The sequence below is a fragment of the Schistocerca nitens genome, chromosome 5 (genome assembly GCF_023898315.1).
Source record: "Schistocerca nitens isolate TAMUIC-IGC-003100 chromosome 5, iqSchNite1.1, whole genome shotgun sequence".
In the NCBI taxonomy this organism is placed as follows: Eukaryota; Metazoa; Arthropoda; class Insecta; order Orthoptera; family Acrididae; genus Schistocerca; species Schistocerca nitens.
In genome coordinates, this window is record NC_064618.1 from 760,070,220 (window position 1) to 760,082,412 (window position 12,193).

The window sequence follows — 12,193 nt, forward strand, 5'->3', positions numbered from 1 at the left end:
CACTGAAGAGCCAAATCGTGTAGGGTCCCCACGAGCACGCATAATTGCCGCAACACGACGTGGCATGGACTCGACTAATGTCTGAAGTAGTGCTCGAGAGAACTGATACCTTGAATCCTGCAGGGCTGTCCATGAATATGTAAGAGTACGAGGGGGTGGAGATCTCTTCTGAAAAGCACGTTGTAAGGCATCCCAGATCTGCTCAATAATGTTCACGTCTGGCGAGTTTGGTGGCCAGGGGAAGTGTTTAAACTCAGAAGAGCGTTCCTGGAGACTCTCTGTAGTAATTCTGGAGGTGTGTGATGTCGCATTGTTCTGCTGGAAATGCCGAAGTCGGTCAGATTGCGCTATGGACATGAATGGATGCAGATGATCAGACAGGATGCTTACATACGTGTCATCTATCAAGGTCGTATCTAGACGTATCAGGTGTCCCATATCACTTCAAATGCATCATTACAGAGCCTCCACCAGCTTCAACAGTCCCCCGCTGACATGCAGGGTCCATGGATTCATGAGGTTGTCTCCATACCCGTACACGTCCATCCACTCGATACAATTTGAAACGAGACTCGTCCTACCACGCAACATGTTTCCAGTCATCAACAGTTCAATGTCGGTGTTGAAGGGTCCAGGCGAGGCGTAAAGCTTTGTGTCGTGGAATCATCAAAAGTACATGAGTGGGCTTTAGGCTCCTTAGGCCCTTATCGATGATGTTTCGTTGAATGGTTCGCACGCTGACACTTGTTGATGGCCCAGCACTGAAATCTGCAGCAATTTACGGAAGGGTTGCACTTCTGTCGCGTTGAACGATTCTCTTCAGTCGTTGTTGGTCCCGTTGTTGCAGGATCTTTTTCCGGCCGCAGCTATGTCGGAGATTTGGTGTTTTACCGGATTCCTGATCTTCACGGTACACTCGTGAAATGGTCGTACGGGAAAACCCCCACTTCATCGCTACCTCGAAGATGCTGTGTCCCACCGCTCGTGCGCTGACACTAACACCACGTTCAGACTCACTTATTCTTGATAACGTGCCATTATAGCAGCAGTAACCGATCTACCAACTGTGCCAGACACTTGTTGTCTTATATAGGCGTTGCCGACCGCAGCGCCATATTCTGCCTTTTTACGTATCTCTGTATTTGAATACTCATTCCTATACCTGTTTCTTTGGCGCTTCAGTGTAATTCATGAATAATTAAAAATACATTATCTCTTTAGTATTTCGTTCCTCTCAATTACAGTACCGGCCATTAAAATTGCTACATCAAGACGAAATGCAGATGATAAACGTGTATTCATTGGACAATTTGTTGTACTAGAACTGACTTGTGATTACATTTTCACGCAATTTGGCTGCATAGATTCTGAGAAATCAGTACCCAGAATAACCACCTCTGGCCGTAATAACGCGGCCTTGATACGCCTGGGCATCGAGTCAAACAGAACTTGGATGGCGTGTGCAGGTACAGCTGCCCATGCAGCTTCAACACGATATCACAGTGCATCAAGAGTAGTGACTGGCGTATTGTGACGAGCCAGTTGCTCGGCTACCATTGACCAGATGTTTTCAATTGGTGAGAGATCTGGAGAATGTGCTGGCCAGGGCAGCAGTCGAACATTTTCTGTATTCAGAAAGGCCCGTATAGGACCTGCAACATGCGGTCGTGCATTATCCTGCTGAAATGTAGGGTTTCGCAGGGATCGAATGAAGGGTAGAGCCACGGGTCGCAACACATCTGAAATATAACGTCCACTGTTCAGAGTGCCGTCAATGCTAACAAGAGGTGACCCAGACGTGTAACCAATGGCACCCCATACCATCACGCCGGGTGATAGGCCAGTATGGCGATGACGAATACACGCTTCCAATGTGCGTTCACCGCGATGTCGCCAAACACGGATGCGAGCATCATGATGCTGTAAACAGAACCAGGATTCATCCGAAAAAATGACGTTTTGCCATTCGTGCACCCAGGTTCGTCGTTGAGTACACCATCGCAGGCGCTCCTGTCTGTCATGCAGCGTCAAGGGTAACCGCAGCCTTGGTCTCCGAGCTGATAGTCCATGCTGCTGCAAACGTCGTCGAACTGTTCGTGCAGATGGTTGTTGTCTTGCAAACGTCCGCATCTGTTGACTCAGGGATCGAGACGTGGCTGCACGATCCGTTACAGCCATGCGGATAAGATGGCTGTCATGTCGACTGCTAGTGATAAGAGACCGTTGGGATCCAGCACGGCGTTCCGTATTACCCTCCTGAACCCACCGATTCCATATTCTCCTAACAGTCATTGGATCTCGACCAACGCGAGCAGCAATGTCGCGATACGATAAACCGCAATCGTGATAGGCTACAATCCGACTTTTATCAAAGTCGGAAACGTGATGGTACGCATTTCTTCTCCTTAAGCGAGGGATGACAACAACGTTTCACGAGGCAACGCCGGTCAAGTGCTGTTTGTGTATGAGAAATCGGTTGGTAACTTTCCTCATGTCAGCACGTTGTAGGTGTCGCCACCGGCGCCAACCTTGTGTGAATGCTCTGAATAGCTAATCGTTTGTCGGTTAAATTTCGCATCTGTAGCACGTCATCTTCGTGGTGTAACAACTTAAATGGCCAGTGGTGTAGTATACAAATTTATTTACAGATGTAAAATTATTTATAATGTTTTCATGCGTAAATTAAAATTGTTGTTACTTGTCAATAGATTTATAAAGTAACGTTTCACGGAACTTTGGCTCTAAGTACAGGATTATTCAGGAGTTTCGCTAAGGATCAAATGTTTTACCCGTCCATTAGAAGTCGTTTCTTCACTTCGTGAACTTTGCACAGTTTTAAAGATAGGTTTCACCCTTGCTCTGGACACATACCGTCGTCCTCTCTAACTGGCAGACCAGTTTGTAATCACATAGCGGGCATGCAGAACGCAGTCCGACCAGAGGTATTCCTCTGCTTCTCCAGATCTCTCACCAACTGAAAAGTCTGATCAATGATGGCCGAGCAACTGTTTCGTCACAATACGCCAGTCACTACACTTGATGCACTGTGGTATCGTGTTGAAGCTGCACGGGCAGCTGTATCTGTACACGCCATCCAAGCTCTGTTTGACTCAATGCCACCGGCGCCAACCTTGTGTGAACGCTCTGAAAAGCTAATCATTTGCATATCACAGCATCTTCTTCCTGCCGGTTAAATTTCGCGTCTGTAACACGTCATCTTCGTGGTGTAACAATTTTAATGGCCAGTAGTGTATCTGTAATAACGCATCTGACTTACATGAACTGAATGCCCAGGCGTATCAAGGCCGTTATTACGGCCAGAGGTGGTTGTTCTGGGTGCTGATTTCTCAGGATCTATGCACCCAAATTGCGTGAAAATGTAATCACATGTCAGTTCTAGTATAATATATTTGTCCAATGAATACCCGTTTTTCATCTACATTTCTTCTGGGTGTAGCAATTTTAATGGCCAGTAGTGTAGTTAGGAGCAGCAGTAAATTGTACTAAATGCCAGATCTTAAACTGAAAGTCGCAGAGTCGAATTAATTCGTTTTGATGCGGTTTTCAGATCCCTGCCCGGGTTTATCAGACATTCAACTCGAGAGGAGTAGTGTGGCATTTCACATATGCACGCACGAGTCAGACGACAGTTACTGAAATAATCACTCCAGCTAGTATTTCCCACAACTACAGCTGAACCAAGACCAGGCAGACCTTACGTACTGACGGACGGGGTCAGTCGAGTAACGCGCATGAAATCAGCAGAAGGAATCACACGTGAGTGTCAAAGCGCATCCAGCAATGCATCTAGCACATTGACTGTGTGTAGGGAGCTAAAAATAACGGGGTACAATGGTCGAAGAACTACTCATAAGGCCGGCCGTAGTGGCCGAGCGGTCCTAGGCTGCCTCGGGCATGGATGTGCGTGATGTCCTTAGGTTAGTTAGGTTTAAGTAGCTCTAAGTCTAGGGGACTGATGACCTCAGGTGTTAAGTCTCATAGTGCTCAGAGCCATTTGAACCACTTTTGAACAACTCATAAGGCACTTGTTTCTGTAGTCAATGCTAAGTGACGCTTGAGGTGGCGCAAAGAGCGACGTCAATGGACAGCGGATGACTGTAAAGGAGTGATTTGCAGTGATGAAACACACTGTACCCTGTTTCATTCGGATGAAAGGGTTTCGGCCTGATGGAACACGCAGTACCTTGTGGCAATCCGATGAAAGGGTTTGGGTTTGGTGAATGCCTACATAACGTTACATGCTCTCACGTGAAGTGCCAACTGAAACATTGAGGAGGTAGTGTTATGTTATGATTAGCATTTGATCACCTTATTGCGCTTGAGAAAATGCTGACTGACGAAGGACATGAATACATTTACAGCATTACGGAGCACACACGGTAGAAGTACAGCTCAGAGACATCATTGTTCATACGACAATGCACCTTCTCATAAAGCAACACCGGTGAGGCAATGATTCGTAGACAATAACATTCCTGAAATGAACTGACCTGCCCAGAGCCCAGACATCTGTACCCAACGGAACACAATTGTGATGAATGAGAACCTCGCCTTTGCTTCAGGCCCCAGCGTTCAGCATCCCTATGCACTCTGGTTTCGGCTCCTGAGGAAGAACGGGCTCCCATTCCCCATTGAAAATCTTACCAGCGGTGTTCAAGCCGTTATATTGGAGAAGGTGGGACACCCCCACACCCTACATTAACGTCCACTAATAAGTATTCAAAAACTTTTGATCAGATAGCGTTTATAGAAGTTCGACACCAGAAAAAGCTACAAACATCAGTTACATTCATTGGCCTCTCTGCAGCATACAGTACTGTCTGGAAACAAGAACTGCTCTGCAAACTCCTTCGTGAAATACTCTGTAAAATAACTGTCATATTAGTCGACAATATTTTGAATAATGGGATTTTTCATGTTGTCCTGGGTAATTCACTGAGCGACCTGAAGAAACTCAATAACTGCCTTCCCCAAGGTTCAGTTTCAGCTCCAGTCGTTTCCGCTGCTACTTTGCTCGAGGAGGTTAGTGTTTAACGTCCCGTCGATAAAGAAGTCATTAGAGACGGAGCACAAGCTCGGGTTAGGGAAGGATGGGGAAGGAAAGCGACCGTTTCCTTTCGAAAGAACGATCCCACCGGACACGAGTTTGAACCGTCGTCCTCCCGAATGCGAGTCCAGTCTGCTAACCACTGCGCTACCCCGGTCGGTGCTACTTTGCTAACTTATCCACATCAAAATCCAGAAAATTTGACTATGCTGATGATTGGGCAATAGCAACAAGAATGAAGCGAATGGAAGGAATGAAAGAAACGCTAACATATTACTTGAACTTTCTAGGCAAATACTTCCATAACTAGAGACTCCAGTCCAGACGACAGTGGCATGCTCTCATTTAAGCGAATAGAGAACTCTTTCTTTCTTCAGCAACATGTTTCGGCACCACAATGTCTTTAGCTTCTTACAAAATATTTTTTCTCTTACTACATAGTAATTAGCACTACTGAAAATTTAACTGAAAGAAATATAGTACTTCCTCTTACCTTATAAACAATCTGTCTCGTACGTTGATATTTTATATCTCTGAAACAGGAGAAACAATATTATTAATTACTGAATCTGCGAAAACGAAATGCTTACTTAATTTATGAGCATTATTAGTACATTTTAATCAATTGTAAATAACTTTTGGTTCTAAGAAATGATGAAGCCATTTTAAGATTTTACTTGCTGTTAAGTTCTAGGTGCTTACTGTAGGAGCAGAATTTCAGATTGGGGAACCACGTGACAGGTAATTACCATTGGTCTTCTCAAAGTAACTATTGCAGGATTCGTGTTAAAGGACTTACGGAAACCACGATAAAACTAAATGTAGATGAGCCGAAGCGAATTTGGCCCTGCTCCTGACGAATGACGGTTCAGAGCCTTAATAATGCACCATTCCGCTCTGTGGCATTCATTTCATACAAGTGGAAGTATCCTCTGCAGCGAACTTCACCATGGTTTTTAGAGCATGGCTATAGTTACAACCTTCTAGCTTTCCACGCAATCTTTAGAACTGGATTGTGACCGTAGACAAATTAGTGTTGCGCGCAGTATATCGAAATTTGAAGATGTCGTTGTAGTCTAGCATGATTTTCCGGGAATCTAATAAGGCTAACGTCGATACGCGTTAGTGTCATCTTAATTATGATCCTCATAACGTAAGGTGGAAAGCTGTTTTCTGTTTCTTCCAAAGAAAATGATTCGTCTTTTTCTGTAGGGAGCACATTGTGCTCAGGTGGGAGCGATCTGGATGCCTGTAAAACTATAAACTGGTAGCCAAGATCGCAGGAATTCTTTTTATTCCATGATTACCGGTTTCTGCGAAACTAAAGTCGCCATCATCGGATCTAGGGAGGACAGAAAACACTATAAAAGTGAGCTTTGATTCCACTTATATAACATGTATGCATATAAATTTACTTACATACCTTAGGACACGTACAGGTTAAAACATCAAGGCAAACAATGGTGATATTAAGAGTTGCCTATAACACGCAGGCCTTACAAAATTGTCGTAAGTAGCACACAGGCGTCCAAGAGAGATGACATTATAAATGTTAAGTGTCTCCATCACATACAAGTGCAAGCTTGGTACTATCGCAACTCCGGCTCTGTTCTTACACTACAGGCCGCGTCGATATGTCGTACATGTGACCAGGCAGATGTACAATTCTGTAGGTCTGCAGCTTTCATAAGTTTTGTATATGCTTACGAGATACAGTAATCTCTAGAATTATGTACGAGCCCTAATGACGTAGTGTTACCACACACGCAGAGCCTGTTATGACGCGAGCTGTGACAATCATTGGCGCCTCTTCTGCTAGCGCCATCTCGCGACGCGGCCTGTAGTGTAAGAACAGAGCCGGAGTTGCCGTAGTACCTAGCGTGCGCTTGTATGTGATGGAGACACTTAACGTTTAAAATGTCATCTCTCTTGGACGCCTATGTGCTACTTACGAGAATTTTGTAAGGCCTGCGTGTTATAGGCAACTATTAATATCACCATTGTTTGCCTTGATGTTGTAACCTGCATGTGACCTAAGGTATGTAACTAAATTTATATGCATACATGCTGTATAAGTGGAATCCAAATCCACTTTTATAGTGTTTTCTGTCCTCCCTCGATTCGATGATGGCGGCTTTAGTATCGCCGAAACCGGTAATCATGGAATAAAAAGAATTCCTGCGATCTTGGTTACCAGTTTATCGTCTTTTTCTAGTGAACTACACGGTTCTGTCACATTGTCCCCACCGCCTATGTTCGATGTCAACATGCAGTAACCACAGACAGGGGACAGGGGGCAGCACTAGCAGAGAAGGATATATACAGCGTGTGGGAAAAACACACACACACACACACAGTGCAGCCATTGTCGTAATGTGGAAACGGAGCGATTTATGCGGCTTTCAATCGTGTACCATCATTGGGTGGGAGCATTTCTGAAACGGTTAAGTTCGTAAAGTGCTCGCGCGCGGCCCTGGTTACCGTGTACCGTCGACGATAAAACGGCGGCGAGGCGACTCTCATGCACAGGCGATCATTGTAGGCAAAACCACCCCTTCCTTCCGCCTCCTTGATTTCTATCTCACCGTTTATGGCCGTCCCATCGCTCTCACCCCCACCCTTAAGTACCTTGGCGTCACCCTCGACCGTCGCCTCTCCTGGACTCCCCATCTCCAGACAATCCAAGCCAAGGCACGTTCCCGACTCCGTCTCCTCAAGCTCCTTTCCGGCCGTACGTGGGGTCTGGACCCCTCCACCATCCTCCACACCTATAAGTCCCTCATCCGCCCTATCCTCTGCTACGCCCATCCAGCCTGGATCTCCGCCCCCCCTTCCTTTTATAAATCCCTCCAAATCCTTGAACGCCATGCTCTCCGCCTTGCCTATCGCATCCGTCTCCCCTCCCCCACGCGGATCCTGTATGATCTTATCCCCTTCCCCCACCTCCTCCTCTTCCTCGAAAGGATACGAATCCTATACACCTCCCGTAAACTCGATCCTCCTCACCCGCTCGTCTCCCCGATCCTCTCCCACCCCCGCCCGCTGCCGCGCCTGTACTCCCATGTCCCACCCGGTCTCCATCTCTCCACCCTCCTTACCCTCTCCCAAGGTGGCTTCCGCCAGCTCCCCCTCCCTGATGATGTCCTCGTCCCCTCCATCTACCCCTCCTATCAACTTTGACCCTGCCCCCCCTCACTCCTGGTGTCCTTTCCCTTAGGCACCCTCCCTCCTTTCTCTTCCCTTCCCTTCTCTTTCCTTTTCCCCCGTCCCCTCCCTCCACCCCTCTTCTTCCGGGCTTCCCCTCCCCCTTCCTCTCTCCCCCCCTCTTTCCCTTGCCCGTGGCATCCCTGCTCTCCCCTCTCGCTTTCCCACTCCCCCTCCTCCTCCTCCCCCTCCTCCTCCTCCTCCTCCTCCTCCTCCTCCTCCTCTCTTGGCAGGTCCCCGGACTCGCACACGCATCGTGAACTTTCGCGCGCCGGAGATCGTCGCCCTCGGTTTAGTGTTTGTGCCGTCGTGTCTGTGCATCAGTGTTTTTCGCCGTCCACGCTCCTCCGTTCACGTGCGTCGTCTACCTCGTCAGTGTTTGTGCCCAGTGCCGCCGTTTTTCTTGTTGTTTCGTCGAGTGTGAACGGCTTCATGTTTTTTAACTATTGTATCTCCTGTTTTTTAAACCGCCATTCTGTTACTTGTCTGTCTCCCTTTCTTTTTTCTTGTACTGCCTATGGCTGAAGAGCGGAGTACACTGTTCCGCTGCCAGCCCACCTTTGTATGGGGTGTTCAAATTACAATAAAGAAAAAAAAAAAAAAAACCTCTCATGCACCCCGGCCCATAGATGAGAGGGGTGAAGGACGGCTGCGGAGATGTCTACGGGCGAATAGACGTGCAACTGATTAACAATTGACAGCCAAGATGAACCAAGGTATCCAGCACCGTGAAACCTGGTGGTAGTCAAGGGAAGGCAGGATTCGCTTATGATTGTGGACGGGGCCGTAATCAGTTACTATTGGTTGCTTTTTACAGTTACACACAATTTATTTTAAACCAGTAAATCCAGAGTCAACAATAAATAAAAAGTACCACACGTTTTTAATCAATGAATAAACAACTGTGTAAGTAATAGTGTTTTCAGTGAGTTGCAATTTAGCAAATCACCATTAAATACAAATACAGCAGATAACGTTTTAAAAGCAAGCCACTGTGATCTGGACAGGAGGCCTTACACGCCAGGAATGGCAATAAATTAAGAACTGTTTAAAACTCGCTGGAACTTACAAATTACAGGTACTGAAATATTAAAGGCAAATCACCACAAACACAGCAGACGGCATCAGACGCCAAGAACGGCAGACCTTGTGGATAACATCGGAAGTTCACTGAGGCTTTTTGCGGATGATGCTGTAGTCTATCGAGAGGTTGCAACAATGGAAAATTTTACTGAAATGCAGGAGGATCTGCAACGAATTGACGCATGGTGCAGGGAATGGCAATTGAATCTCAATGTAGACAAGTGTAATGTGCTGCGAATACACAGAAATAAAGATCCTTTATCATTTAGCTACAATATAGCAGGTCAGCAACTGGAAGCAGTTAATTCCATAAATTATCTGGGAGTACGCATTAGGAGTGATTTTAAATGGAATGATCATATAAAGTTGATCGTCGGTAAAGGAGATGCCAGACTGAGATTCATTGGAAGAATCCAAAGGAAATGCAATCCGAAAACAAAAGAAGTAGATTACAGTACACTTGATCGCCCACTGTTTGAATATTGATCGCCAGTGTGGGATCCGTACCAGATGGGGTTGATAGAAGAGATAGAAAAGATCCAACGGAGAGCAGCGCGCTTCGTTACAGGATCATTTAGTGATTGCGAAAGCGTTACGGAGATGATAGATAAACTCCAGTGGAAGACTTTGCAGGAGAGACGGTCAGTAGCTCGTTAGGGGCTTTTGTTGAAGTTTCGAGAACATACCTTCACCGAGAAGTCAAGCAGTATATAGCTCTCTCCTACGTATATCTCGCGAAGAGACCATGAGGATAAAATCAGAGAGATTAGAGCCCACACAGAGGCATAACGACAATCTTTCTTTCCACGAACAATACGAGACTGGAATAGAAGGGAGAACCGATAGGGGTACTCAAGGTACCCTCCGACACACACCGTCAGGTGGCTTGCGGAGTATGGATGTAGAAGTAGATGTAGATGTAGAAATAAGGTTTTAAAGGCTTACTGCATAAATACAGATACCAAATTAGAATTTTAAGGCAAGCGACCACAATCACGCCAAGAATGGCAAAAAAAAAAAAAAAAAATGGCTCTGAGCACTATGGGACTCAACTGCTGTGGTTATCAGTCCCCTAGAACTTAGAACTACTTAAACCTAACTAACCTAAGGACATCACACACACCCATGCCCGAGGCAGGATTCGAACCTGCGACCGTAGCAGCAGCGCGGCTCCGGACTGGAGCGCCTAGAACCGCACGGCCACAACGGCCGGCTAAGAATGGCAAGAACTCGCTACAATTTACAACTTATAGGTATTGAAATATTAAGGTAAGTCGCCACAAACACAGCAGAAGACATCAGACGCCAGCAACGCCAGCAAATAAGGTTTTAAGGGTTACTGTTAAAATACAAATACCAAATTGGAATTTTAACGCAAGCGACCACAATCACGGCTGAAGGTCTTACACGCCAGGAACGGCAATAATATAAAAAAATTTGAAACCTGCTGTAAAACAGCAAATACAACAGAAAAAGTTAATTAAAAAAAACAAGCAACTGATCGAGACGGTGCTCCAGGAATCGATCTCTGAGAAGGTCCGGCAACTAACACTTTTGCCTGCGATGAGAGGCAGCCAAAAGTTGCATTCACTTCACAATATTGTAAATCAGAGTAGTGGCAGTCTAACGAACGGCTAATGATAATCTTGCTGAAGCTACCTGACGTCCGATAAACCAAGTGCAACGATGGAACAATACGCCAAAGCCGGAACCGGCGGTCTGCATTCCGTCCAGAATACTGTGTTTAGAGCCCCCAGAACGAGAAGGGAATCATTACCACCAGAGTAGACTAATCACCAACTCACCTACAATCAAGAAAGCGGTCAAAACTACACGCCTTACGGGACAGCAGCGGCAAGGCGAGGAAATGCACACTGCCGTTGCATACACTAACCCCCAGGGCAGGTAACTGGGTCGTTGGCGGCCACCAGTCAAGAAAAATTACCACTGGTTGAACTTAACAAATTGTAACAAGCTGAACGCAGTAAATAGTAATAATAAGTCGAGGAAAGATGATCATATCCACCTTTCCCAAACTCTCCACTCGCTGCTCTTCGCCTCGGCGACACTAGGATCTGCAACACGAACCCAAGTCACTGGAGAATCGCGGGATATCACAATGGTGGAGGTTTCTCTACTTGGATTGAAATGCACTCATCTTAAAGCTTGCTGGATCCGGTTTACGACGAAGTCGTGCACCCTCGTGACCACAGCCCTTCCATCCGGCAGTTCATGCATGCCGTCAGCAGTCCGGGCGTGTTCCCGCACTGCGAATACTTGGCTTCCCCTCAATACCCAACCGAACTCGCCACTTACCCGACCATGCAAAACAACGACGTCGCCCCAAAGATAGGGCAACAGTTACTACATATCGATAACCGCCGCTGCTGCCACTAGCGGACAGGCAGCGCTTGCGAAACCGAGTGGCGCCAGTCAACACGAGAAGAAGACAAACAACCGCAAGCATGACAACTAACGATACCGTCTGGCCTCCAACAGAGGGCGGAAACCTACAAATAGCACCAATGCGAGCCGCACCATGGCTCACACCGACACCGTCTCCTCAAATATCGTTCAGCGAACGTTGCTGCGTATGGGTCTCCACAGCAGGCGTCTGGTCCATGCATCCATGCTGACTGCTGTGCATCGGCGATGAAGACTGGAATTTTGCACGCCAATGCAGCCGAGTAACGACAAGTGACCTTTGTGGATGAATCACATATTATACTCTATTGGACAGATGGCCATTGGCGTGTATGCCACGAAAGTCTGAAATCGAACATCCTCCAACAATCGTCAGCCAGAGGAGGGAGCGTTATGGTCTTGGGATCTCGTCAT

General features: G+C 46.6%; 1 protein-coding gene across 2 annotated transcripts in view; it reads right to left on the reverse strand.

Moving 5' to 3' along the window:
• Positions 1 to 12,193, reverse strand: part of LOC126259709 (sodium/hydrogen exchanger 2-like) — a 1,006,529-nt gene that overhangs the window by 271,620 nt on the left and 722,716 nt on the right. For both annotated transcript variants that reach the window (XM_049956680.1, XM_049956681.1), the window contains one exon: positions 5,562 to 5,601. The gene's annotated coding sequence lies outside the window, so the exon portion shown is untranslated. The remainder of the gene's footprint in view (positions 1 to 5,561; positions 5,602 to 12,193) is intronic.